This window comes from Camelus ferus, chromosome 11, assembly GCF_009834535.1.
Source record: "Camelus ferus isolate YT-003-E chromosome 11, BCGSAC_Cfer_1.0, whole genome shotgun sequence".
NCBI lineage: Eukaryota > Metazoa > Chordata > Mammalia > Artiodactyla > Camelidae > Camelus > Camelus ferus.
The window spans coordinates 10,059,996-10,086,762 of record NC_045706.1 but is presented as its reverse complement, the minus strand read 5'-3'; positions in this window follow the sequence as shown (position 1 = coordinate 10,086,762).

Below are 26,767 nucleotides of genomic sequence, written 5' to 3'. Positions count from 1 at the left end.
CAGGCACACTGACTGATCAAATCAGCCGACCCACTGGCCAAACTAATCAAACAGCCAGTGGTCAGTGACCTGAATGGACATTGGATTTGGGATCAGAAGATCTTGTCTTGGTTCCACCTTCCACTCACTCAAGTCAGTTAGCATCTCTGAGTTTCAATTCCTTCGTCTGTAAAATGACCCCGACCTAACCCATTCAATAGAGTTGTTGTGAGATGGAAAGAAATACTCTGTCTGAGAGCATTTTGTGATTTAAAATGTCACGTAAGGTTATTGTTTATTAATTTTTGAGCTCTCACAACAGAATGGTTTTTACTTTTTTTGCTCAGTTGTTGACTAAATGGACTAAATCATCTGGTTATTTCTTGTCATATTGATGAAATCCAATAGTTTCTTTAAACTCTGGCACACAAATCAACCGTGAAACAAAGGATGAGAAATACCCCAGCCCACAAAAAGGGGGACTCTCATCATCTCCCCCAGGAAATGTACAGTTTGTTTTTTTAACCTGTGACTTGAATAATTCATCCATTTGCAAATACTAATAGCTGAATACTAACTTACAGTGCTACCCTGTAATACTATGGCTGAGCTTTGTGACCCTCCAGGGGCAGAAAGCAAAACTTGGTTGATGAACTGACCTCACTGTGAGCTCCAGCCCTGAAATGGCTAAAGAAAATTGATGACTTGGCTGAGAATGTCCTTCAATCATCTGTTTACTGCAGGAGGCTCCTCTCTTGCCAGTGTCTCAGGGCAGATGTTTACAAACCTGGCTTATTTAATGTGTGAAGTGTCTACAGTGGATATGTTTGCATTTAGAGACGGAATGGGGCACCTTTCTGTCCTCAAGTGATTGTAAAGAGACATTCACATTTGTGTAGTGCAGCTCTGTGCTGAGGCTGAAGATAAGAGTGAGTTCAGATGAAACCCCTGCGGGCACTAAAACAACACGGAGGGAATAAGATAAAATCAGACCAGAATTCGTGGGTGTGAGTCAAATATGCATCTCCACCTTCCAAAAAATAGTCTCTTTAAAGGATTTTTGTCTTGGAATACCATATGAGTGTTATTCCATAAATATCATTTAATATGCAGTAAAAATAGCTGTGCTTGCCCCAGCTTGAGAGTTTACTGGCCTCCATAAAGACAAATGCTTTTGTTCTTAGAATGAAGGGAGGGATCAGAGAAGAGACTCTAGGAATGTCAAGGTCACACTCATCTGCTTCATCATTGGGTCAAGCAGAGCCATTTCTAATTCCTATTTGCTTGCTTATAACTAGTTAGAAATTTGGCTGAACTTTGGGCATCTGCAGGCTGAGAGCTGTTTGTTTATGCGACTAAGAAATGTATCTCCCAGGTGCTGATGGGTGGAGTAGAGGGAACCTCCTTCTAGCTCAGATCTTTAATACTGGTCTTGTGGATCCTTGACACCCGACTGTATATGTGAATTTATATTCTGAATATTTATTCCCATGATTAGTGTTTACATGTCAGTGAATGGTGGGTGACAAATTCTGTAATCACTCTAAAAAAATGCAGGCGTAATACACGCTTTTGAGTTACGGAAAGCTTGTTCTGATGTTTGCCTTATAAATTTAGATGCGCCATCTAGTGGAAGGATGGGAGATTTCTTCCAATTATCAAAGTGTTCCTCCTAGGAACTGGGATTGTGTCTCCATAGCTACCCTAGATGCTTCCTCTCCCAGAGAATCAACTCACCATTTCAGGTGGTGTGGGTTGAAAGCTGTTTTGAAATCCATCAGTCCATGTGAAGCTTGTTGCCTCCTTTTCCCTTCCTGGAAATCAGTTTAGTCCTAACAGTCACTTCTCATCTGCTGAAGCCAATGTAAACTGGGTATTGAGGGAGGAATTAGAAGTTACCAAATACAGAATGGAGTAGAACAAGGCAAAAGGACAGGTGGGCGAGGGCTGGGGGTGTGAAGTAGCCCACGTGCCCAGGACACGAAGTGCTCCCCTGGGGCTGCAGAGGGAGGTGCATGGAGTGCACCAGGGCCAGGTTGTGAACGGCATTGCTGTCACTGCTAACGGTCTGAAGTTAGACATCCAGGAGCCAGTGGCGTGTCAGCAGTGAAGTGGTGGGACCACAGCTGAGTTGCAGAAAGATAACCCGGTCGTACAAGGAGAGGAGGACTCCAGAGTGCTGGGTGTGATGTGGTCCAGGCTAGAGTGGACGAGTGCCTGAATTACAGACCTGGGATGGAGAGGGGCGGGGGGCAAAGTGGGGATTTTTAAGGTGGGATCCGCAGAATGAGATGACGGTTGGGATGTGGCATGTGGCTCCCAGAAGCAAAGCAAAGGACAGTCTAGTCACCACTGTGTCCTGGTACCTTGCATGTGACAACAGCCTGGATTCGTTGGCAAGTGCAGAGCCACAGATAGAGGGGGGTCCCTTCCTGATTACCTCCATTTTCTAATGAGGAAGTGGGATGGTATGCAGTCGGGAGCTTGGGGGAGGGTAGGAAGGGGGATCTGAGAAGTGAAAGCCAGGACAGGATGTTCTGAAGGTCCTGCCTGGTCTGGAGAGCGCTGCAGTGGCTTCTCCCTGGTTATGCCGCTGCCACCGCCGGGCTGCCAAAGCAGAGCGAACGGGTGAGGTCTGCGGGAGGCGGGAGAGAGAGGAGACAGTTCCCTCATCCCCATCAGCCTGGCCCTTTGATAATGAACCACTAGTAGCAGTCCAGCTCTTTGAGGTATGATTGTTAGGTAGTTTAGATAGAAATGAGCACGGGGCAGGGGGAGAGGACGGGGAAAGGAGCAACCCAGAAAACGGCAGTGTGTCTGCATTCAGGGGAAGGGACTCCAGAAATGTTTGCTTTCTCTAAATGAGGGCCAGTCAGGGAGGCCAGTTAAAATCACAGCCCTGCAGCTGTGCATGGGAGGGGGCCCTGGTATAACTTGACCCAATGAACCTGCCCAAAAGGGGGTGGGCGTGCCAGAGCGCCGGGAACCTGAGCTTTCAATCAATCAATCAATCAATCACGAAAATGCCCCTAAGACAGGACAGAATAGCAGGAAAAGCAAAGGAATGGCGCCATTTTTCCTCTCTTGGTGTGGCCCGCTCCCAGTTCTCGGGGGTGTATTATCTTTCACTATTTTTTTTTTACTTCACTAATAAAAATCTTGCTTATATCACGCTTTTAGTCTCTCATCAAAAATTCTTTTTTTTCGGGTGACTAAGAACCGAGGTAATTCTTATTTCCTTTTTCCCTTTCCTTTTTCCCGGTAACGTGATGACTTTGTAAGCAAGAACTGACCCCTCAGCTACCTGCAAGTCAGTCCTTAACCTCTCTAAACTTCAGTTTCCTCATCTTTAAAGTGGAGGTAAGAACAGAATTTATACATACAATGAGGCTACAGTGCAATGTGGCCATGCATACAAAGTGCTTAACAGAGAGCCTAGCACTGGCGGTGCACACTGCGGTGCTAAGTCGATAGTAGCTTTTTTCTTTTTTTTAAGGACTGAGCATCCTCAGAGCACTGCATAGATGGCTTGTTAAAAAATAAAGGACGTACTGCATCATTCCAGAATTTAACATTTAATCTGCTGCTTCAATCTCTGGGACTAGGACAGAGCAGATGGGTGATGGTTCTACCATTTTTCTCTCTTCCTTTTTCTTTTTTTTTTGTTTTTGTTTTTGGTTGGAATAATGACAAAGAGAACTCTGTCATTCTGAATGTTTAAACATGCTGCATTTACTCTTATTTATCCCCTTAATTTACAGACAGATATTCTTGCACGGGGGCCACCTCCCAAACCAAAAATTTAAATCCAGTCTTGGCTAATTTGGTAGCGAATTAACCAACCTCTTTAGGCTCTTCTTAGAGGAAGAAAAAGCAAACTTTTTACTTCTTTCTGCATGTGTCCATATAGATGGGAAGAAAGAACTGCTGTGATTAAGGCTGAATTTTAAAATATCAGCAAGGAAAGAGAGCTAGCATCTTCCCAGCCAGGGGTGAGTGAGAGCCTGGTTGATGATAAGGTGTTTGGATAAATGTGATTTATTAAGTACAAAGAAAAAGCATTAGAAAAGCCACAAACAGGGACGTGAAGCCACACATCAGTGTGAAAACCGAAAGCCACACTCCTGATTGCTCTGTTGGATAAAGCAGGTTTGCAACTCTGTGTTAAATCTACGCACTCCCACCAAAGAAAAGGCTGGCGTTTTGCCTGGTGTGATAATGACCCTTCTTGACTTTCTGGTACCGCTTTCCTTCTGTTTTTCTGACTCAAGGTAATTTCCTGGAGGCCATGCTTTGGAGAGAGCTTGCACTTCTAAAATCACTAGACCTTCCCTGCTCTTCCTGGAGAAATAAGAGTTGAAGAATCTCCTTAATTTAACAGAGCTCTGGGGATTCCTCCCCAAAGAGAGGAATAAATCCTTGTGGGTTTTCTTAAAGGCCATTTTAAGGACAATCGAAAGAAGTTTCAGGAGGGAAAAACCATTGAAAGGGTACAAGCTAAAGAACTTAATAGGAGACGAAGTGAAGGATGTGGGTGAAGGACTGAAAATAAATCCTAGAAAAGCTACAATCCATCAGGTTTGAAGTAAGTGCTTTTTCTGCTGGTTCGTGGGTCACTGGTTTGTGAAACAAGAAACAAAGGGAGATGTGAGAGCTGGTGCCGACACAGCCCGCTCATCACCCTGTTGTGCTTCCTGGGACCTGCCGGCGTCGGGAGGGAGCAGGACGCAGGGCCCTGTGTCAGAGACATGGAAATGAAGCTGCACATCAGCCAACAGGCTCTGATCCAGTGGTGCTGGGCCCTTTCCCCACTACTGTCCCGCACACTTTAAAGAGTCTTTTAAGACAGCATTTTCCTAACTGCCCCTCTCCATGAAATTTTAATCCCATGGATGCACTAAATAGCCTGTTTATGTCCTGTGACCCCTTGGAGGACCACAACTCATTGTAATCATCAATATCCAATTTTCAGCCCTTGGGAGGAATGTTGCCCGAGGTACTCGCCATATACCTGGCCCTGACATGCATTATTTCTGCAATCCATTCCTTTTTGGCATGTGGGGGTTAGAAGGGTTAAGTAACTTGTTCTAGGACAAAAAGGAAGGATTTGAAACCAGAGCCGCTCAATCTCACGGCCTCTTCTCTTAACCACTGTCTCCTGTTCGCATCAGGACGCCGACATGCCTGCCTGTAACCATCACGCTCTCCTGCCCCTCTTTCTGAGATGTCAGGCCATCACAACTGGGATGCAGAAATAAGGTCCCTGTAGTCAGGGTTCATGGGACCATCACTGGTGCCAAGAGGCTCCCTTTTGAGCATCTTTCTTTGGGGCTAAAAGCAGTGGTTGTGAAGAAAGATCTAAACTTTGGTACCTGGTTTCTGAACACGTACTCTCAGTGAGATGCTGTGTTCTGCATGGCAGGAAATGATGGTGAATGGAGTCAGAGACACAATCCCTCAGGGGTGGACACACAGGAAGATGTTATCCTGCCACTAAGGAGAATGCAACCAGTGCAGTAAGTGGGGGAAGACAGGGAGATGTGGCAGCTGAGAAGGAGCGCATGGACCAGCAGGGCATCATATTGCCTAGTGGGGCTGGGGACATGGGACGTGAGCTTGTCACAGAGACCGGATCCTCACCCTGCTCGTACCCTCCATACACCTGGAGAGAAGGATGATGCTGAACACAATGGAAACGGCATCTCACCTACGTGATACAGAGTTAATTAGTCTGGGGTGGGACCCAGGCATTGGTATTATTATTATTATTTTTTTAATTTCCAAGGATATTCTGAGTGCAGCTAAGGCTAGGAGTCTTCAAAGTACAGCAAGCTTTTCTCCATTCCTGAGACGTATAGCACATTCTTATCCGTAGCTGTGGCGCAAGTCAGTGATCCTCATGGTGAAAGTGGCCAAGTGCACAGGAGACACGTGGAGGAAAGTGTAAATGCTTTTGACTACAAAGAACAAAAATCCTACCCAGAGTGATGTAGACCAAAAGGGGCTTACTTACTTATTTCTTTTACATGTTGAAAAGTCTCCCCAAGTATCAGATGGGTGGTTGCTGGCACTAGATCCAGTCACTTCACAACATCAGCACCAAGGAATCTGGAGTTCTCTTGACTTTGATTTCATGGTTGCAGGATGGCTGCTAAAGCTCCAGCCATCATGTTTATATTTCAGTGGGAAAAAAAGAGAAAAGCACCTATAGAAAGGCTGCCGTTTATATCTAATTGGCTAAAGCTGGGGTATAGAGAAAGGGATTGAGAATTAAGCTGGCTGACCTTGGTGTCTGGCGTGGAAGGGGAGCATCTTCAGTTTTTAAAGGCCCTTTTGGTGATTCCAGTGTGCTCCTCCTCAACTGCCTCCTGTTAATTAGGAGTTCCTGATCTTCTAGACCAGTGGTCTCAGCCAAGGGCCATTTGCTCCCAATCCCTTGTGAGGTGGCACTTGGAAATGCCTGGGGACATTTTTGGCTGTTATGACTACAGGGGTGATACTGGCATCTAATGGGTGGAGGCCAGGGATGCTGTTAAACATCCTGTAATGCACATCAGCCCTGCACGACAAAGAATTCTCTGGCCTGAGATGGTAATAAAACGGAGGCTAAAAAACTTTGTTTTAGACTGTTACAAAAATCTCTAGACCATTATAGAAACCTTCTGCTCAGTCTCTCTCTCTCTCTCTCTCTCTCTCTCATTCTGTATTACAAAACATCCAGCATTTACACCTTTCTTCCTGAAGCTCTATCCAAATGTCCTCTAAATATTTACCAAGGTGAGGAACCCAACATGGACCTTTTAACGCTAGCGCAAAGAAACCTTTACAATATTCCTAGTATTTTTCCATATTCTGCCTGAACACTTTCAGCCCTGAGAAGCTCATTCTGTTTCTTTCCTCCACCTCCTCCTCCCTCCTTTTTTTCTTCTAATTGAGATACAACTTCCATCATGTAAGTTATAGGATTCTTAAGCTCACAACTCAATGCCTTTAAACATAGGCAGGAAACCACGCAACTATGACCCAGATAGAACATTCCTATCACTGCCAGAAAGGTGCCTGTGGTCCTTCCAGTCCTTCAGCTCTTAGACGTCACCACTATCCTGACTTCTTTAACCGATAAAGATGGAGCTGGGATTTGAACTCATGTCTGATCTCAAAGCCCATGCCTGCAGAAGAAAAGCTTATACTTGTACATAGGATGATGTTTATACATTATTAAAGAGTAAGCTTAAAAAAAAAATCCCCTTCCTGCCTGTGCCTTGTCCTATAAACTTCTCTTTCCAACGGCGTAAACTTAAAGTTCGTGTGCGATCACTGGTTTTAAGATTGCCATAAACTTCCAAGTCAATACAGAGGATGACAGCTCCTTGTGGCCAGTGTGCAAATACTTATTTAAAGACTTGCTGCGTGGTGGCTGGATGAGGGCTGCCCAGCAGCAAAGTAAAACTTACTACAGCTGGGAGGCAGCCACTCTCCCCAGGTGTCCGCTCTGAGTGAATTTGCATCTGTCTCTCCCTTTAGGGCTCACACATAAAGACATTTCTCTCCAACAAACACAAGCACATCATGCTATCCCAGCTGTCATTAGGAGCTAGAATCTTCCTGCCAATTTGTTATCACCGTGATAAAGCAAGTTTTGTGCCTCCAAATTCTTTCCCTGGGGAAATGAAATCCAAACGAAGGTCAGGGACATCCCAAATTCCCACTCCGGTTAAACCGTCCTTCCCTCTCTTCTGCAACGTAGGAAGGAATTGGTTCAGACTAGTAAGGCACAGGGAAGAAAAGTGAAGCTCCCCCACAGCTATTCTAATGACTGGTGGAGAAACTTCAAAATATTTCCTACTTTTCCCTTAAGATTTAAATTGAGTTTTCACTATAGGGAAAACCCAGGCCGACTCTAGGTCATGCTCATTAAAAGTTACCCAGAAGTGACTAGTGCATAGACTGCATTAACCTAATGGGATATGGAAATAATCAGAATCCAGATGACATTCAGACTTTCTCATGTGAATGAATAGATGACCGAGGATAAAGCTTGGCTCCCATCTTCACGCTTAGCTGTAATAGCTGTTTGTTGATGCAGAGTGCTCCTTCTGATTTCTTCTGGGTTAAGTGGTAAAAATAATCCGGACTTGGATTCAGAGGCCTGAGGCACAAGTCCTTGTGTGATCATCACCCCCATCTTACTTCTCCGACTTCATCTCTTGTAACTTTCTTCCCTGCTCACTCTGCTCCAGCCCGCTGGTCTCCCCACTCCATTGGACATGGCAGCCATGGTACCACCTTAGGTGACTGGCACCTGTTGTCCCTTCTGCCTAGAACGCTCTTCCTTTCGATATTCAAGATTTTGCTCCAAAATCACCTTCTCGATGAGACCCACTCTCATCCTAATTGAAATTACAGTCTGCCTCCATCACCTCATACTGCCAACTCCCTCGTACTTGCCCTAAGCTACCTATTACCTTCTAAATATCTCTGCAATTTCTTTGTGTTTGTTGTCTGTCTCTCTAGAATGGGTTATAGAAAATCTTTTATCAAATGCATTACATAAATTTAATTCTTAACCTATAAATGTCAATATTTTAATACAATAAATTCTCTTTTCACTGATATTATACATTATCTATTTTGTTTACTGATGTATCTCAAGTGCCTAAAATAATGTCTGGTCCATAGATGGCGTTCAGCAAATATTTTTTGTTTTGGTTGTTGCTGCTTTAGTTTTACTCTGACCCCTTATCTGTTCAGAGACTTTAAGCAAAGCCATTATACCCTCGGAGGCGGAGTTTCTCAAATTGTAAATGGAACTAACAGTAAGACCAACAAGGCTGGGTTGTCAAGGAGATTAAAGGAGATCATGTGTATTCAAAAGTTATGAGTAATTTTGATGAGAAGAGAATTTGTTTTATTACAACGGTGGAATTTGTAGGTTAAGAATTAAACATATATAATATATTTGGTAAGAGATCTTCTAGAAGTAAACACACTGAAGATATTTTGGACTTTATGTTTTGTTGGTAAAAACAAAATGTGTAAAGGAGTGTGGAACAGTTAGCCTGAGACTGGGAGACACAGACAAGATAAGGAGACTAGGGAACCATCAAAGGGTGGAAGAAGCCAGCAGGCAGAGCAGGGGATCCCACTCCTGGTTCCCCCGGGGACAGGGGTGTCCTTCTAGTGAGACCTATATTATTACAAGAAAAACAAAACACAAGAAAATGAGGTCCATAGTAGTCAGAGTCCAATGCATCATGTGGTTGTGAGGGTTCCATGTTGGGGAAAAGCTGGATGAAAATTGGGAGGGATTTGTATAGAGGACAGGGACTGGGCTCACATGGGAAAGGGGCTATCTGGGGGCTGAAGGGGGACAGTGTCCTAGAGGGTCCCATCTCCTGCTGTTGTGTGATGCCCAGTGTGGAGAACCCAAGTGCTCAGGAAGCCATCTTGCCCCAGCTTCCTGAGAGTTGTCATCACAGTGTGGAAGGAACTCAGAACAGAACCAGCTGTTGGAGAGATTTAAAAACACAAACCACGCCCTTGGAAAGTCAGAACCAAAATACAGACAGGAAAGCGGGTGTATCTTCTGATGCGGGTGCTGAGAAACACAAGCAGAGGGTCCGGTGGAGGTGCACAGAGACGGGGTATATCAAACGTAAGGAAAGGAACACGGAAGGGGTGGAGCTATCTGGGTGGTCCACAGACACTTTGAACTCACTGTGGCCAAACTTTAAATCGTCATGTTCTGCCCCCAAACTCCTTCCTCTTCCCGAAGTTTTAGGTAAACAAACTAAGATATTTTGCCTCTATCCCCGATACCTAATGTGACCCTTGTGTATATCAGGTGCCCCATGCAAGCTGAATACGCAGGTAAAGAAGCTCCTATCACCTTGAGTCGAGGAGAAATTCGCCCAAATGAAGAAACACAGTTTGTGAAAAATCCTGTCCTTTAAGATTCAATCCTACCCAGTTACCGCCCCCACAACAAATATGGTGGGTCTCAAGAAATTTGACCAAGTCTCTTTGTAAAGAAACACTAATTCAAGGCCTAGTTAATATCCATCTGAACCTCATCATTACACTCAGGTACCCCGAAGCACAGAGGAGATTCCAAGCTTCCCCCATCCTTCCCCAGTCTGTTATGGTGAGCGCTCTCCTTTGTGACTCCTGAAGTTGTGGCTTGGAGGCTGGTGATATCCCCGAGTCCCGCTGGGGTACAAAATACCTTTCCAAGTGGGAGCCCAGACTATAGGGTGCATCGCAATGGAGGTTTAACCAACTCTAATGAGAAGCTGATAACAATGAAGGAAATATCGCTGAGAGGGCAATAAATCCTCTCTCCGTAATACATCTCTGACAGCAAAGGACCCCATGCTGTTTCAGTGCTGTGAGCCTATAAATTAAATCAGAGGAGATGTCTTGTTGATTGATACTGCAGGTAATCGGATAATTGACCAGGCATGAGCTGATAATGAGACACTTTTGGCTAATTAGAGGAGGACCAATGGGCTGAACTCAGATGAAAAGCTGTGATAAAAGCCATTGTGGGAGAAAAGGGCGGCAACAGGAGAGGTGGAAGGGGGTGGTCATGAAAGTGGAAGTTACATCATTCTGGTTCTGAATCATCTGCTTGTTCAATGAACCCGGCTCAGAAACAACAGAAGCATGGAAACTTCTCCAGGATGGTCTGTAATTCAAAATCTAATGGTCCAGGAGAGGGTTGGGAAAGAAAATTAATGGGAAGAATGTCCCAAGAATGTCTTTATAATTTACATTCAATTGCGCCTGAAGTATGACCTGAGTGTGGATGGTCAGATTTTTCAGGGGGAGCCACTGGAGATGAGATTGTTACTAAATTGAACATGGATTTCAGAAATTAGGTCCCAGAGGAGGCTCATTTGATCCAAAGGGACACCGTCTGAATGATGTACAAGTTTTATATGTACTTGAGAATATATTTTCGATTTCAAAGAAAAATAAAGGCACAGCCCCTTCCCACTTCAGTCTCCATCCCATCTCTTCTCCCTCTACCAAACGCATCATTTTTATCATGTAATTTATGGATTAGATTTTCTCTGTTATTTGCTGTATCCTTATTGGTGTTTCATCCCTTAGAAGACCACGCACACCCTTTCATCCATCTCATAGTGCCCTACCCTGTTCCGTTGATCTCGCCTGGAGTATTTATTGGTTGTCTTGGCTGTGCTTTGTTTTGTGAGGGAGAGGTAACAGGGGGTCTTTGCATATCTAAACAGAAATAAAATGTGTTCATGCCTTTACTCCCCCACCCTTCCGACACCTCATTCCTCTCTCCTGAATGAGTCTCTCTTCTTTGGAAGAGTCCACTCAGCATTTCAACTCCTCTGTTGAGTTTTTCACTTCTACCCTTAAGTTTTTCATGTCCAGGATCTCTCATCTCTTCTTACTCACAACTGCTTGTTCTTACTTCGTGTTTTAAAAAATCCCTCCTTCCCATTCTAATGATATTACTTAAATATCATTAGATATTTAAAATTACTTAAAATTCTCCAGTGGAGGATTCTCAGTGTACTGCCTTTCAGGGTGTCTGCGCTCTGCAGAGGTCTCATTGTTTCCCCCGGGCTGTGCACGTTCCCTTGGGAATTTCAGTTGCTACAGGGTTACGTGTACCTGAAGGAGAGACAGAGACATAGGCTGTGAGCTAGGGGGTCTGAGCAGCACGACCCTGGTACCGCAGTGAGGAATCAACCATTACCAGTTTGCTTCTGCTCCTACCCTCTCTGCCCACCTTCACACCCCCCAGGGACTCAACCCTCAGAGAACCGTGGAAAGTACTCTTTTCCAATGACTATCCCTCTTGGCTTTGAGTTGGGAGATGTGAAAAAGATAGATTCAGGGGATGACCAGTCTCTCGACAATTGTTATCACCACAGAGGGGCTCCAGCGCATCCCCAGTGTCACCTAAATACCACTGATGAGTGTTGGGCTGGGGAGGTGATTTGCCACTGAAGCCAAAAAGTCAAGAGTCCACTAAGGTCGAGGTGAGAGAAAGAAAAGGTACAATCACCAGCCCTCCCAAGCATCTCTCCCACCTACAGCCCTGGGCTTCTCCTGACATGGGCTGCCATTTTCCTTCCACACAGGGACTCAACCACCTTCTGTCTTCCCATGGGTTTTCGTGGTTTTGATGCTAAATGCTAGGATCGATCCACATATCTTTTGCTTTTTTCCCTAAAACTCTCCAAGGTAGGGTCTGGCTATGTTAATTCATCACGTTGTCCAGAATTGAAATTTCTTCTAAAGATTATGCCTACCCATGATTGTAGGAACCGTGAGGCTTATGTTCTCATTAAATACACAATGACTAGCATGTAGCAGGTTTTCACCAAAACATTTCCTCAGTAGATGGGTAAATTCATTCGATGATATTTTAGATGACATGTAAAGTCATGTTTTTAATTCTAACTCTCATCTTATGCTTTGCTTGATAAAAATGATATTACTTCAGTAGCCTGAAAAAGGGAGAGTGATGGCATTTTAATAACCTGATCCCAAGGGAGGCCCTCAAACAGAGTAAATAGTGCATGAAGATATGAGACTTGGAGAGATTTCCAATTAAGTTTACATTTTTCTTTGTGATACCTAAGCTTCTCTGGCTCTGGGATCTATTTTCAGGTTGCATATTATAAGGTTAATACTGCAAGACTTTAAACATTTATTAGTGCTATTATTTCCCTTTATATGACTCCTTCTTCCAAAAAGCTCAGAATGTTCACAAGAACTACAGATTGGACATCAATCTTTTAAATTTCACAGAAGGCAGACAACAGTGAAGAACAAACAATCCAGAACTTTACCCCCTCAAGGAGAAGGAAAGAAGGAATGAAAGGATGGAGATGGAGGGAAGGGAAAGGAGGGAAGAAGAAAAAGAAAAGACAAAAAAGGGAAGTTAAAGACAGACCGTCCTCACCTCCACTCCGTTCTCCTCTCTCCCTTGAACTTCTGCTGTGCTCTAACCTGCATTTCCAGCCTGGATTTCCCTTCTTCCTTCAAATGGACTCTTGTGGCCACTCTCTAATCAACTTGTTCACCTCTTGTGGAGTCTTCATGTGTATTTCACATTGGCCATCCTGAACCCTTTTCTTTCTCTCCTAATTGTCCCCTCCTTGCTACTGTTTCAAAGCAAACCTTTGTTGAGGGAGTTGGAAATGTCCCTCAGGAGCCTCCACTCCTACCCACTCTCTGCCAGAGAATGTCTCTCTTTCTGCACAGTCATCCATCCTTTTTCCGTTTGGTTGCAGAGGGTCCTTTCCAGCTCCTCCAATGCCATCTCCTTCTCCTCTTTCCTCTTCTTTTGCTACTTTGACTGTCTCTTTTGCTTCCACCTCCACCTCCTCCTCCTCTTTGTTAGTCATCATCTTATTTATTGATCATTTAATGAACTATGTATTAGGTGGAGCTAAGCATTCGTGAATTACCTCATTACCAATGGAAAATAAGAGTATCTATATGCAGTATCATTACCCTTACTTTACAGAAGCTTTTTAGGTTCAGAAGAGTCAGGTACCTTGTCCAAGGTTGCACAGCTTACAGCTGGTGGATCTCATTCGCTCCTTCTCTTTGACCTTGAGACACAGGCACATTTTGACTATAAGAAGTAACTAAGAAAATAGATGCCTCACCTCCTTTGAGGCACTGTTCTATTCCTTTCCTTCCTTTCGCTGCTAATGTATCTAGCAAGCAAATGGGTACCTCTGCTTCCATTTCCCCATCATCCGAACCTGCCCAAAGTCCTTGCATTCTGGCTTCTGCACTTTGTCATTCTGCCAGCATTAGAGTGATGTCTCCAGAGTCACCAGTGGCCACCTCCTCTCTCAGCAAATGGCCTTCCTGGTCCTTCTCCTTAACCCTTTTGTAGCTGTTGATGCTGCAATGATCTTGTCTTTGGAATTCCAGCTTTGAAGCAGATTTGCGTGATCATTCATGTGCGCTATGAGATGGGCCGGTCCTGGATGGATGGGTTCATCACTGACTGACGACCCCCAAGCCCATGGCCAGAAACTGTAATTTCCTTTGAGGGTCCAGAGGTATGAATTACCTTCAGAGTGGAAAGGATGTTTTACAAGTTTGAAGCTACTTTTTTGCAGGAATACAAATGATTTATCTTTTCTGAATGATAAATTACTTGTGCTGACCCCATATGTCTAAATATCAAATCTTAAGGGCCTAGATAACTAAGTAATATTTATATTTGTAACAAAACATAAGTAACCTGGATAACACTGCAAGGATTTTGTGTCTTTGAGGAATGGGGGGGGGGAGTGTGAGGAGTGATTATCGTCTTTACGGGATGGTTCAGCGGAAAAGTGAATCTTCTGGGGATGTTTCATGTGTAACTTTGCCTCTGGGGTTCTCCTAATTACTTGCGTAGGGGTACAGCTGTATTGCAGAATATTTATTTTCTCTGAAGATGTCACAGTTTCTAAAATGAAAGAGTAGTTCAAACAAAATACTCACAGATTTTGCACCTCTGCCACAGGACCCAGAGAAAGTAAAGTCTCTGGCTGATTGGAAGCCCAGATGCAAGTGGTTTAAACCACCCAAGAGATACAGGTTGGCAGATTTTAAAATGGAGAATATATTTAACATTTACATAGAGCTGTATGATGTCTGAAGTATGTTCACGCTTGTTATTCCATCTGCCTTCTCCCAGCTCCTTGGGTAAGACAGGGGATTCTGATCCCAGTTTACAGATGAGAAAATAAAAGTCCTGACAGCTGATACTACGTTTCCAAGTCTCCATCAGCAATAAAGGCAGACCCAGAGCCAACACTGGGGCCCCTGACCCCCAGCCAACGGCTAAGTCCCCTCCACCTCCTCCAGCCTATTGCACGCAGGTGACTAGTTAATTGCAGGGAGTGGACGGCAGCAAAGATGACCCAGCACAGAAGGCAGGCAATCGTAGGCATTTGGCTCACAAATATTCATGAAACTGCACAGAAGAAGAAAATTTACTTCCCAAGGAGATAAGAACCTATTAAGTTGGTGTCAGAGGGCAGCATTATTCTTTTAAAAGGACATATTTGTAACATGATTCATTCTTGGCAGTCCCATTACAAAAGGAAGTAGGTGTTTCCGAGTGGAATCTGTCACCCACCCTGGCCAGCTGGATTTTCCATTGAGACAGGCTCCCAGGTGCTGGAGGAAGCGCTGTTGGTGTGCTTTGCTAAAAGGGGGCTTAGGTATCGCCTACACAACTTCTGGTCAAGTTACCAGAATCCAGAGAGTGGAGGTGATCTAGGAACAATATTATTATAAGACGAATGGAGTTTTCTATCCCTCTAGAGCATAAACTGTGTGGAGAAGACATCTGGGGATGTCAGGACAGTAACAGATCTCTGAGAACCACTCCCTCCTCCACAGCACCCCAGTCACACATACCTAAGCACGCCTACACAAAAACACATACACATACATGGGCGTGGGCCCCAGCAGCCGTGGTCCTATCATGAAACCCTGCTTTTCCAGCCATAGGTGATGGGAGCAGCTGTGGACACCTGATCCAAGCTGGACCACTCAGCCCCTCTCTCCCGAGGATTGAAATCGAGAAACAGTGCGAATGGGAAAAGAGAGCTGAGTGATGAGGGTGACGAGACTGCACAGGGAGAGCCCACAAACTGGGGTTTTAGAGGCTCCTTCCTCACTCTTGCCCCTCCCGACTTCTGGGTCACTTGTCCTTCTCTTTGACTTCAGGAGCTATTACCTCAGTGTCTTCCGACAAATTCCACTTGGCACTTAAGCTAATTTGCAGTGAGTTTCCGCTATTTGCCACCGAAACAAACTCAACAAAACTGTGAGGGAGCCCCAGGAAAATGACAAACGTGAAAGGGTAGGAAACTCACACACAAAACGGCTTCCCTGATGCTAAGGCTGTTTGCTGATTCGTTCTGACTCGATTCTTGCCACTTGTTTTCTCTTTTCTCTGACGAGCCCGCATCTCTGCTTCACTCGCTCAACTGCTTCTGTGCTAAGAGCCCCCAGCCTTCCCATCACACTCTCCACTCCCGGTACATTCTTGACCCAGAGCAGATTACCCTTTAACTCAGCCATGTTCCAGGAAGGTGGTCACGGGCTGATAGCCTCAGAAGAATGAACAGACCCTCTGGAGTTTCCCCGTGACGCCAGCTGGATTCCACAAGATGAAGAAAAATACAGCACCCGGAAAACGCCCTGATTGTTGTTGCCTTTCTGCTCTGTCCAGTTTTTCTGTAAAACCTCAGGACCCCGCCCACAAGACAGGGTCACAGTCTCTCAGGCACTGGCCTCCTGTGACTCCTCTTTGCCTGGCAAAGCAATAAAGCAGTTCTTTTCTTTTTTTTTATTTGTCTTCTTTTTTATTGAAGTATAGTCAGTTTACAGCGATGTGTCAATTTCTGGTGTGCAAAAGCTGTTCTTTCCTGATTCTCCCCCAAATCTGCTTCTGAGTCTCAATTTGGCTATTGCGGTAGAGAGGCTAGTTTTTTGGCAACAAACGCTCTCTCCTTAATGCCTCTTCTATGATGGATTAAGTTAATTAAGTGCTGGTTGATCCCAGGAAATCAATTAAAAAACAATCAACTTATGCAAATAACCATCATAAGTTGAAATACTTATAAAAAGGTGATCTCTTTTCTTAGTAGGTTTGATAGCTCTTAAGTAGCAGCTATTAGAAAATATACCTTTTACACTTTCAAGTCATAAATATGTGAGTGTGTATGTGTATGATTTGGGACACACACACACATATTCTACTAATATCTGGAAAATTAGTTGAACTGTCAATTGTGGAATCATTGAAGAAATTTAAAATTAAAAGTTCGCATTTATTTTCTATTGATTATAAAATACTGTTTGGCTGTTGTAGAAAATTTGAAATTGTGTAACACTCATGTGCCAGACACTATGCTACAGAATTTTATCTATATTTTTTCCCATCCTAACCACAATTTGTAAGATTGTTATCCCTGTTTCAATATGAGAAACTGCTTGCGTGTGTGCGTGTGTGTGTGAGTGTGTGTGTGTATCCAAACCATTAAACCAAACAGAAGTTTGTCGTGTAGACTAAGCATAAAAAATATGGAAAACCATAATGGTTACTATAAAGCAATTCATAACACTTACAGTCATGCGGAAAAAGAAAAATGTACTTTAGAGAAATCTATTTAGATTCATGCTCTGCAGCCAGTATAAATATGAAAATGATTCTGAATACTTCTGTCGTATTTGGCAAAAATGAGTAAAGAGAGAGAGGCCTTTAATACACTTGTGTTACACTTGCTACTCGGGCAGGCAGGAAGTAATATGGCATCACGGAAAATAAAAACTCGCAGGCAGCTTTGATGTGGTCGTGATTTGCCTTGTTTAAGGAGGTATTGTTTAAGGCTCTTGTCAACAACACCTCACCTGTGGTGTCAACAGGCAGGTCTTTTGTAAAAATATTAAGGGTGTATTTATCTCTTCTAAAACGTGATCAGACACTGTGTTTTACATGCCCACGTGGAAGTCAGCACGGAAATTCTAGGGGCTCCCTCAATCATTAAATTGACATCTGGGAGCCACTTTTTTGAATGTAAAGTTTTTAAGTTCACAAGTCATCTATGCTCATTGGAAAAGTTTAAATTTATAACAAAAAATAAAAAAAAACCTCTTCTATTGATAGCTGGATGAATGTTCTTCCATACTTTTCTGTATGTCTGTATACACACATTTAAATATTTTACAAAAATGAGGTTATGCTGCTCTATCATTTGCTTTATTTCACTAAACCATGTATCATCAGTGTTTTATCATTGTTGGGAAATAATTCTCCATGAGCCTCTCGTGTTTCTGCTCATCTTGGGCACAGAGGCACTTTGTATTCTTGTCCTAGATAATCTGGTCAAGGATAGTCATAAATCAAACAACCTTGGAGGACAGAGCAAAGGTCAAGTCTGCTTACCTCCTTGGAGGATAGTGATAGTGTCTCCCTCTGGAGCAAAAAGCAGGAGTGCTCGTTGTTGACTGTAAAAGATGTGGGTTCCCTAAGCTCAGAATTCCCCTCCTAAAATGCAACCCGCTGTTGATGGCAACTCAGGCATCACCCACACCTCTTTATGTCACCCTTTGGGAATTGGGTCTCAGGAAATTGGCAAGGAAAAAAAATCCTGATATTTTGGCTACTGCTATTGTGAACAATGAAGTCCTCTGTCTCTGACCCAGGAGTATGTATCTTCTGCCAACAACACTCAATTATGACCAACTTGTTAACCTATAAAGGGACAAAATCTCAGACTCTTCGTGGTTCTTGACCATCATGTTGCTAAACCATTGCTGAAGATCGTATTTGATAGATGCAGTTTGATGGAGGTGCACAGTGTCTTTATCCTTTTCCTTATTGTTGGATTCTTAAATTGTGCACTGTCTTGCCCTTGAATATACTTGCATACAACATGTTTATACATCCATCCTTAAAAATAACTGTATCTTGACAAAAATTGAGTCAAACTTTACTTTTGATGAAATACAGAGACAACCACAGATTTTCTGAGCGTGTAACAGTTAACTTCTATTTACTGTTTATCTCTCACAAGGGGAGGACAGGAACCAACAGACGGAGGGTGAGGTGGGCCCAGGGGTCACAGTCCAGTCATTCTGGGCTTGCTGTGAAAATCAGAGCAGGTTAAGGGTCACAAATCCAGAAGAATGATGTGGCCCAAAAACCTAAACTATAACCCCCAGCCTAGAATTTGATTCCAGTGCTGGAGTCCTCACCCCTACCATTGGATTCTCACTTATTGTCAAGCTCATACACACAAGGCCAAGGCCAGGCTGATTCGGTTGGTTGATACACAAGGAGCCACTCTTCGATTGGGACGGTTCATTGTTTTCATAGCTAGTCAAAAGAGGAAAAAGCCAAAGGTGCCAGCTCCCCATTCGTCCCAAAGACCTCAATGGACGGCACTGAAGGAAAAGTGCCCAGGTGACTGCAATGTGAGCTGTGGGGCCCTCTGTTACAGATTGCAGCTAGTTTTGTATTCTGCAGCTCTAACTTAGTCTAAAGAGTGAGGGTTTAAGTGTAGAAGGAGAATCAGCGGGTCTGGGGCTTCATCCTGGTGCCCACAGCCTGCTTCCTTTCTCCAGAGGACCACACCTCCCCGCCACCCACAGGCATCACTTTAGTTTAACACTTTTAATCCTACTTGTCAATCAGCCTTTCAGCCTGGCTAGGACCTCCCACTGGTTTCATTCTTCTCCAGCCAGACCCTAGGTCTGCCTACTGCTTTCTGAGTGCACTGAGACCAGGAGGCAGACGTGGGCTGACAGAGCAAGGGCTATTTTCTGTTCAAAATATCAAGGGTATCTCCGGAAACAAAAGCAGTCTTTAAAAGAACGAACTAGCACCTGGGATAGAATTTGACTTCAGATAGCTGACGTTTTGCTTGAATTCCCCTCCTACAGATGGCAAGAGAATATTTCTCTGACAGTCAAAGGCGACTGTCAGCCCCCAGCTTCTCCCCAGAACTAGACGTGGCTGGTAGAAGTGGGGGGCAGAGGACAATACACCGGAAATAAACTTCCCAGGTTTGCTGCTACAATGATCTCTCCTTCCCCCACCCCCGCCTCGCCACTGGCCATGCTGCGGTTGACCCCATCTTGGTGTCTTCCACGTGCAAATCTGAGCTCTGTGGAGGTTTAACACAGGGGCTTTGGAGCTGGGCAGACGTGGTTATGAGCCTTGGCTCTGCTCCCCTGCAGCAGCTTTTGTAACCGTGGGCAAGGGACTTCACCTCTCAGAGCCCCCCATGTCCTCAGGAACAAATGGGGGTAATAAGGAGGATCTGCCTCATAGGGCAATGGGACGGGGTTAATGGAACCACGTATGTGAAGAGCTTACTAGCATGTGACATGGAGTAGGAAATCATTGCGGTTGCTCTTATTACTATTATTAAAGCTGTGGTCCACGCATATACACGGCTAATACCAGGCAGGAGGTGATGAGTGCTGCGATGGAGGTGTGACTGCAACTAGTGTTATCGGGCAGGCTTCTCGCTTGGGGGCCCCCGCTTGTACCCACATCTCCTCCAGCATTAAGAAGGAAGTTGCTGTGACAAAAAGCAGCAATACTGAGAGCCTCATAGTTTCATGTCCCAACATCATCTCTAAAAATATGCAAGAGCCCTTCATCTCTGTCAATAAATCTGAAAGATAAATGAGCTAAAGCTGTGGACCAAGGAATGAGAACTGTCTCCAAGTGTAGCCTGCCCAAGGATGATGTGCAGACCCCCAGGTCTAAGCTCTGAGCTGGAACAGAGATGACTAGCTACTAGGTAATGGCCCTGGACAGGCCCACCCCTCCTCCCCCACCAATGGTAACTATTCCATGAAGCCCCAGCGCCGGTACCTTCACTAGTCAGTTTCCTCTGATCTTAAGAAGGCTGTGCTGCTGCAGATTCAGAGATTGTACTCTGGGCATCATATTGATTTTGCTCCTCTCCTCCCCCACTCAAATACCCTAAAACTCTAAGATTAATTGAACTGCTGAGATGAATGGAGTTATATACACCAGCTAATTTTCCAATGGTCAGCATGACCTTTTGTAAAAGTGTGTGTTCAGCATTTGACAGTGTGTGTTTTCCAACAACTCACAATGAAACATACATCAGGAAGCAAAGCTTTACAATAATTTTCTTTTGTGCTGACAAACTGAGAAGTATGAGATGTTCATTTGCCCCAGAGTCAGAAAAAGCCCAACCAATTACCAAGTCTGAGAATATAAAAATTGACTTATAACAGCCAATAGTCATGCCTGTATAATTCCATTTAGCTGGTTACTCAGCTCTTTTTGAAAGGCATTATTAAGCTTGTTAGAGAATCTCACACGGAATCTGTTTCATTAAGCAACTAAACAATTAGACATTGGAGTGTTTAAAAAGATTACAGGCAGATGAATTGTGCTGCAAAGTGGCCCTGAAATGCATCTAGAACTCAATAGACATGACTAAAGACTTATAAAAGTCCTTTCTCAGGTTGTATTCTTTTTTCTAATTATCATTAATTGGTTATTATTCCAATGTCAGGCATTGATTTTTATAAATATGTTATATACATATAGAATTCTGTCTCTTTATCTATCTATCTATCTATCTATCTGTCTATCTATCTATCTATCTATCTATCTATCTATCTATCTATCTATCTATCTATCTATCTATCTTTCTATCCCATTTCAGGACTAACCACTGTTAATTTTGCTTTACCTGTTTCAGGAGGTTTACATAGTGTAGATTGGTGACCAAAAGCTTGGATAACTGGATTCTAGCCTAGTTCCGTCATCTGTTGACTCTGTGATCTGGAGAATTCACTTAAACTTTGATTCAACTTTCTCATCTGTAAGAACTGGGATAAAAATAGAATCTTCCTTACAGTGTGTTAGGAGGACCAAATGAGATAACATGTGCAAAATCTCAATAAATATTAGCTATTTATATCCTATATGGCAGTATACAATTAAAATGGGATTTTATTGTTTATATAGTTTTACAGCCATCTTTTTGTTTAATAGCATACTGTACAGATTTTTTTCTGTATAAATATGTGCACATCGCTTCATCATTTTTAATGGCTGTGTAATATTCCACTGCATAAAGTCTGAACACGGGGGCACTGCCTGCCAACCTCCAGCTGGGTTTGGGTGCTGTCTTTCTACATCATTGTGTACTTATGCAATTTATTGCATTTTAAAATTGTTATACAAAAATTAGTGGAAATGAAAAACTGAAGGTCTGATATTAATGGTAAGATTTCTTGGACTTATAAGTGTATTACATTTAAGACAAAATAACAATACCTGTTTGATTTTGAAGAGCATGTACAACGTGGAGGAAAAACATTGCCTATGTTTTTCCATGCTTAAAATGCAGGTCTAGGTAGAAATTTCAAACTTTATCTCTCAGAGAACAAAAGCCCTCTTCCAAAACATATTATTTATTTTTAGCTTTCACACATTTGACTAACGACCAAAAGGAAGGTCCTGACTGCAAGCATCTCTTGACAGCTTTAGGAAGAAACATGAGGAAGTGCAGATGGCCAGGCTTGTGAGAGACAGATGGAAACTGATGGCAGTGTTGAATTCTGCAGGCTGTCCCAGTGCTCAGTTTCTATAGCACTGAATACTTCAGTGTCTCCAAATCTCTCTATCACCAAACACCAAAGGGCTGTCCCCTAAAGACTGACAGACCAGGCACACAGCGGGGCACTTGATGTGAGGGCAGGGGAGAGGCACAGACTAAGAGTTTGAGAAGAGACCCCTGAAGCCAGTGACATGGTCCTGGATGGAAACAGCTTTTTGCTTTCATTCTGGGGTGAGGATACATGGGTAAAGGATGTAAAGAACCTCACAGCAATGAGACTGAAACTCGGCTTTTGTGGGTCTAGTACATAGTAAATGTCCATTGACTATTGAGCTAATGAATGAATGGACTCCCTTTTGTCAAGCAAAGAAAGCAGAAGAGTATCACTTATTGTTTTAATACATCTGTTGTGGTTGTACAGTTATAAAGTTGTCCTGGCTGTTGTCTATAATCTTTTCACCTCATCTTTTCTCTAGTCCCATTTAGGAGAAAGTAGATGAAGGGAACTGACACTGGGTGGGGGGGTGAGCTGTTGCAAATGGTGCTGCAGAGGCTGTGTGAGTGGTACTCCGGCATTGCACAGTGCACCACCTGTAGAGCTGTCCACAACGGTCCTGGCTGTTGGGTGCCCCCTAGACCCCTAGATCTGCAGTACTTGCTATGATATCACCACATAATATTATTATATTGAATCTCCTTAAGATCTCTGTGAGGTAGGGACAATCTTCACTTTGCAACTAAGGAAGTACTGATTCAGAAACGTTTGAAGAATGTCCAAGATGGCACCGCCAGATGGAAGGGGTTTGAGTGGGAACTGGAGTCTGAGTCTGACTCAACTGAGCTCCCTGCTGAGCTCTTTCAATCATCCCAAAGAGTTTGGAGATGAATACATGTCAACACAAACTGACCATCCCCCCATCACAAAATACATGAATACACAAAAGTCCCGCCGTGTCCTCACTGAATAATGCTTTTGTGCCTAAGTTGGTCGTCAGAGCCTGGCTCTCCTGAAGTCTGGGGGAGAATCAAGGCTTCAGCAGGAGCCTGCCTTCTTCCGTCTAGAATGTGTGCACTGAATCACGCGCTCTTGTTTGAGTTTCGTTTCCTGGGTTAGCTCCAGACTCTTCCTTCCCTCTTCTTCCTGGCTGGGGCTTTTCATCTCTGGATGAGAGGCCTGGGAGTCCCTGTATTACTTAGTGTGCTCTGTCCTTCACAGCTGGGGCTGAAATTCTAAAACTGAGTTAGCACAACTTCAAAAGAGGAAATGAAAGCCTGCCCCTGATCAAAGAGCAAGACCCTGCTGAGGGTGTCTCAGGTCACAGGTGCAGAACTGGAAGGAACTGGCAGAGAGGAGCCAGCTGCCAGGCCCTCCTTTCCCTCTGGTAGAAAGACGTGCTTTCAGGACAGAGAAGGATGCTCACAGGTACCAGTTGTGAGGCCCAGGCTGGGGATGGGGCAGAGAAGCACAATTCTGTGGCCATCGGGCGTTAGAAATCTGGGGCAGGGGATTCATACCTAGAGAGAACTTTCCCAGACAGAGGCTTGATGTGGCTCGTTGTCACTTCTGAATCGCCTTTCCCATCTCCTTCAAGGACTCCTCTTGTTCCTATGGAGAGGCGCCACCGGGAGGTGTGGTCCTCTGTCTCCCACCGACCTGTGTGATGGTTTTATCCCCAGCATCCTCTCTAGCAGGGCACTCACATGCAGTCTTTAGCCTCTGGGGCTCCAGAACTTCTCTGATGGTGTTTCTGGTGTCTCACCTTGGAGGTTTTATTCTTTTCTGCCTTCCTCACTTTCTGCTCTGAAGCTGCTTGTCTCTTTGCTGAGGAATATTCTTTGCCTCAATACAGGGAGAAGACTTCTAGCTTGGGGCTGGAGGCCTGGCCTGGAATGGGAGACAGAGCAGTAATGGTAGGAAGCACTGGGTGTGGGTTGGGAGACCCCTGGGAACCCAAGATGCTTCAACGGTAGAGGAGGATGGAGAGGAGGAGGAAGAAGAGGGGGAGAAGGAGGAAGAGGTGTTTCCCCTTTGGGAACAGCAAGAAAATCATAATGATAATATGGACACTTGTATTATTAATAGACATAAAGTCGTTCCATCTGGTGCCCAGGAAGTCGTCTGTGGCGTCCAGGGAGTAACTCCATAGAGGAACAGACATCAGAGACAGAGAAGAAGAAACTGAGAAGCGAGTGGGTGGTGAAAAAGCAGGTGCAGCAGATGTAAACTTCTATTTTCAAAAGTTTGGCCAAACTTCTGCAAATTCTGAGATTCCTATTCCAACCCCATTAGTGTCATTAGCTGCACGGATACTTTCAATTAGTCCCACACTAAAGACGTCCGCAGACTCTTTCTTCCCACTGTTCAAGGCTGTTAACAGGAAGAAAAAAGGAAATGGCTCCACTGGGACCTTCTTGTTAAATATTCATCACTGAGAGAAAATCAGCAAAACTGCTGAGTTGATTCCAAGTGCTGCGACGTAGCATCCAACGGCAAAAATGAGCTCCACCTGAATCTCTGGCGGGTGAGGGAGAGACGAGGCTTTCGTCCTTCAGTGTGAAGTTCTCCACAGATTTGCATGGGATGGAGAACTCAGGACCTCCCTGACGACTGTGCTCTTCCGCTCTTCGCTGGAAACTGCAGGAAAGATCCTTTCTCCTTCACGTTGTTACTTTTCTCGAGGGCCTCTCCTGGATGACGATCACAGTACTTTTGATTCACTCTCGTAGAGCAGAAGATAGTAGCCCAGAGACAGGCTTTTGGATCTGCTTCTATGGGAGCAAAATCGACTGACAGCCCCAGCTGCTGGCCCTGAACCTGGCCCCGAGTTTGTGGAAGCCACACTTCTCCCAAGCTGCTCCCGGCCGATGAGCATGTCAGGGACACCAAGGCAGACCTGGTCCTGCAAGATGCAAGACTCGTGTCATACAACTTGATCTTGACAACTCCTCATTGTCTTGCGGAAACTTTCTCGGGGCTGCAGTGTCATCTACGACTCTGCCACCCCACCCTTCTTCCTTCCCACTTTATTCACGGGCGTCAGACCTAAGTAGTGACCTTGTGACTCTCTCAGCTATGTCCCCTTCACAGGTGTGTCATGTATCACTAATCCCAACTTGACCTTGGCTTTTGGAGGAACTGAACTGAAGTACCTATAGTTTAGTAGAAATACTGGATTAGCCATTAGATGTTGGGGTAACATTTTGAGAGGCATTAGGAGAATAATAGATTTAGGGTCACAAACTTGGGGCGACATTAGCTTTATAGCCTTGAACCTGTAAAATGGAGATAAAACAATCATTCTCACAGGTACTGATAATACAGCCTCACAGTGTTCCAAGTATCAAATGAGATTGTTTGTTTAGATATACTTTGTAAACCATAAAAAACAAACCTTTGCAAGGGCTCTTCATCAGTAACGATTCATAATACTGAGGTAAGAACACTTTGTTGTTGGAAATTCTGAACTGTTTTTACTCACAAACATTTTGACAATGAATAGGTGGGGTTTATTCCCACAAAAACCCATTTGCAAACTTTCCAGACACCGGCGGGGAGTCCTTCAGTTGAATTTAATCCTGACACTGACTGCTCAGAGTTAGCAGAAACCCCACAGGTTAAGGGTTCAGTAACACAAGACTGCCTTCCTTTCAGACAACAATCTCCATACTTCTGACCAAGTGGCTATAATTCAGGGGCTCCAACAACCCCTCCTCGGGTTCAGTAAAATAATAAGATCCCCGAGTGGGTTGGTGAGCTAAAGGCCTGGGGAGGTGGACAGTTTGTCGAGACTCCCACTAACGTGTGGCTTCGAGGAGGTAAGACTGGACAAACCGCTAACGCTCGGCAGCTCCTTTGGATCCCAGTGGACGTTCTGCATCAGCCTCTAGCATCTTTGGCTGAACAAGCCCTGTGCACCCCCCTTCCAGCCACTGCTCGCTGCCCTGCTTTTCCTCTCTTTGTTTCAGTCTCCACCCAGGCTTGGTTCACAGCCCAATGCCCTCGGTTAGCCTTACTTGTAGAACGATCACTAGCCAGGTGTGTTCTGCTACTGTTGTTACAACACAGTATTCTTATTCATTGCTGTTAATATTTATGTACCCCACAAATAGATACCAACCATCTACTGTGTTCCTAGTATTGGGACAGCCTTGGGGACAGAGGAGTGAAGGACATCAGTCCATTAGCCCAGCTTTCACAGAGATATTGACGGATTCTAGGGAAAAAAATCACACACCAGAACAGAAAGGCTGCTGCACGTGACTTCAGATGAGGTTCACACACGGAGCTATGAGGTTGCAGAGCAGAGGGAACCGTCCTAATATAGGCCTGAGGAAGGAGACCAGAAAAGTTAAGCTATTTCCTTAAGGTCATGTGTCAGGGTCCTGGGGCTGCCGTAACAAAGCACCACCCACTGTGTGGCTGAAAACAACAAGAATTTACTCCCTGACAGCTGAGGAGGTCAGAAGTCTGAAATCAAGGTGTCAGCAGGGCCATGCTTCCTCTGAAGCCTCTAGGGAAGAATTCTTCTTGGGGTCTTCACGGCCCATGGCGGTGGCCAGCATGGCTGCCTGGCTTGCCTCCCTCCAATCTCGGCCTCCATCATCACATGGCCTTCATCCCCGTGTGTGTGTGTGTCCCTGAATCCACATCTCCCTCTCCC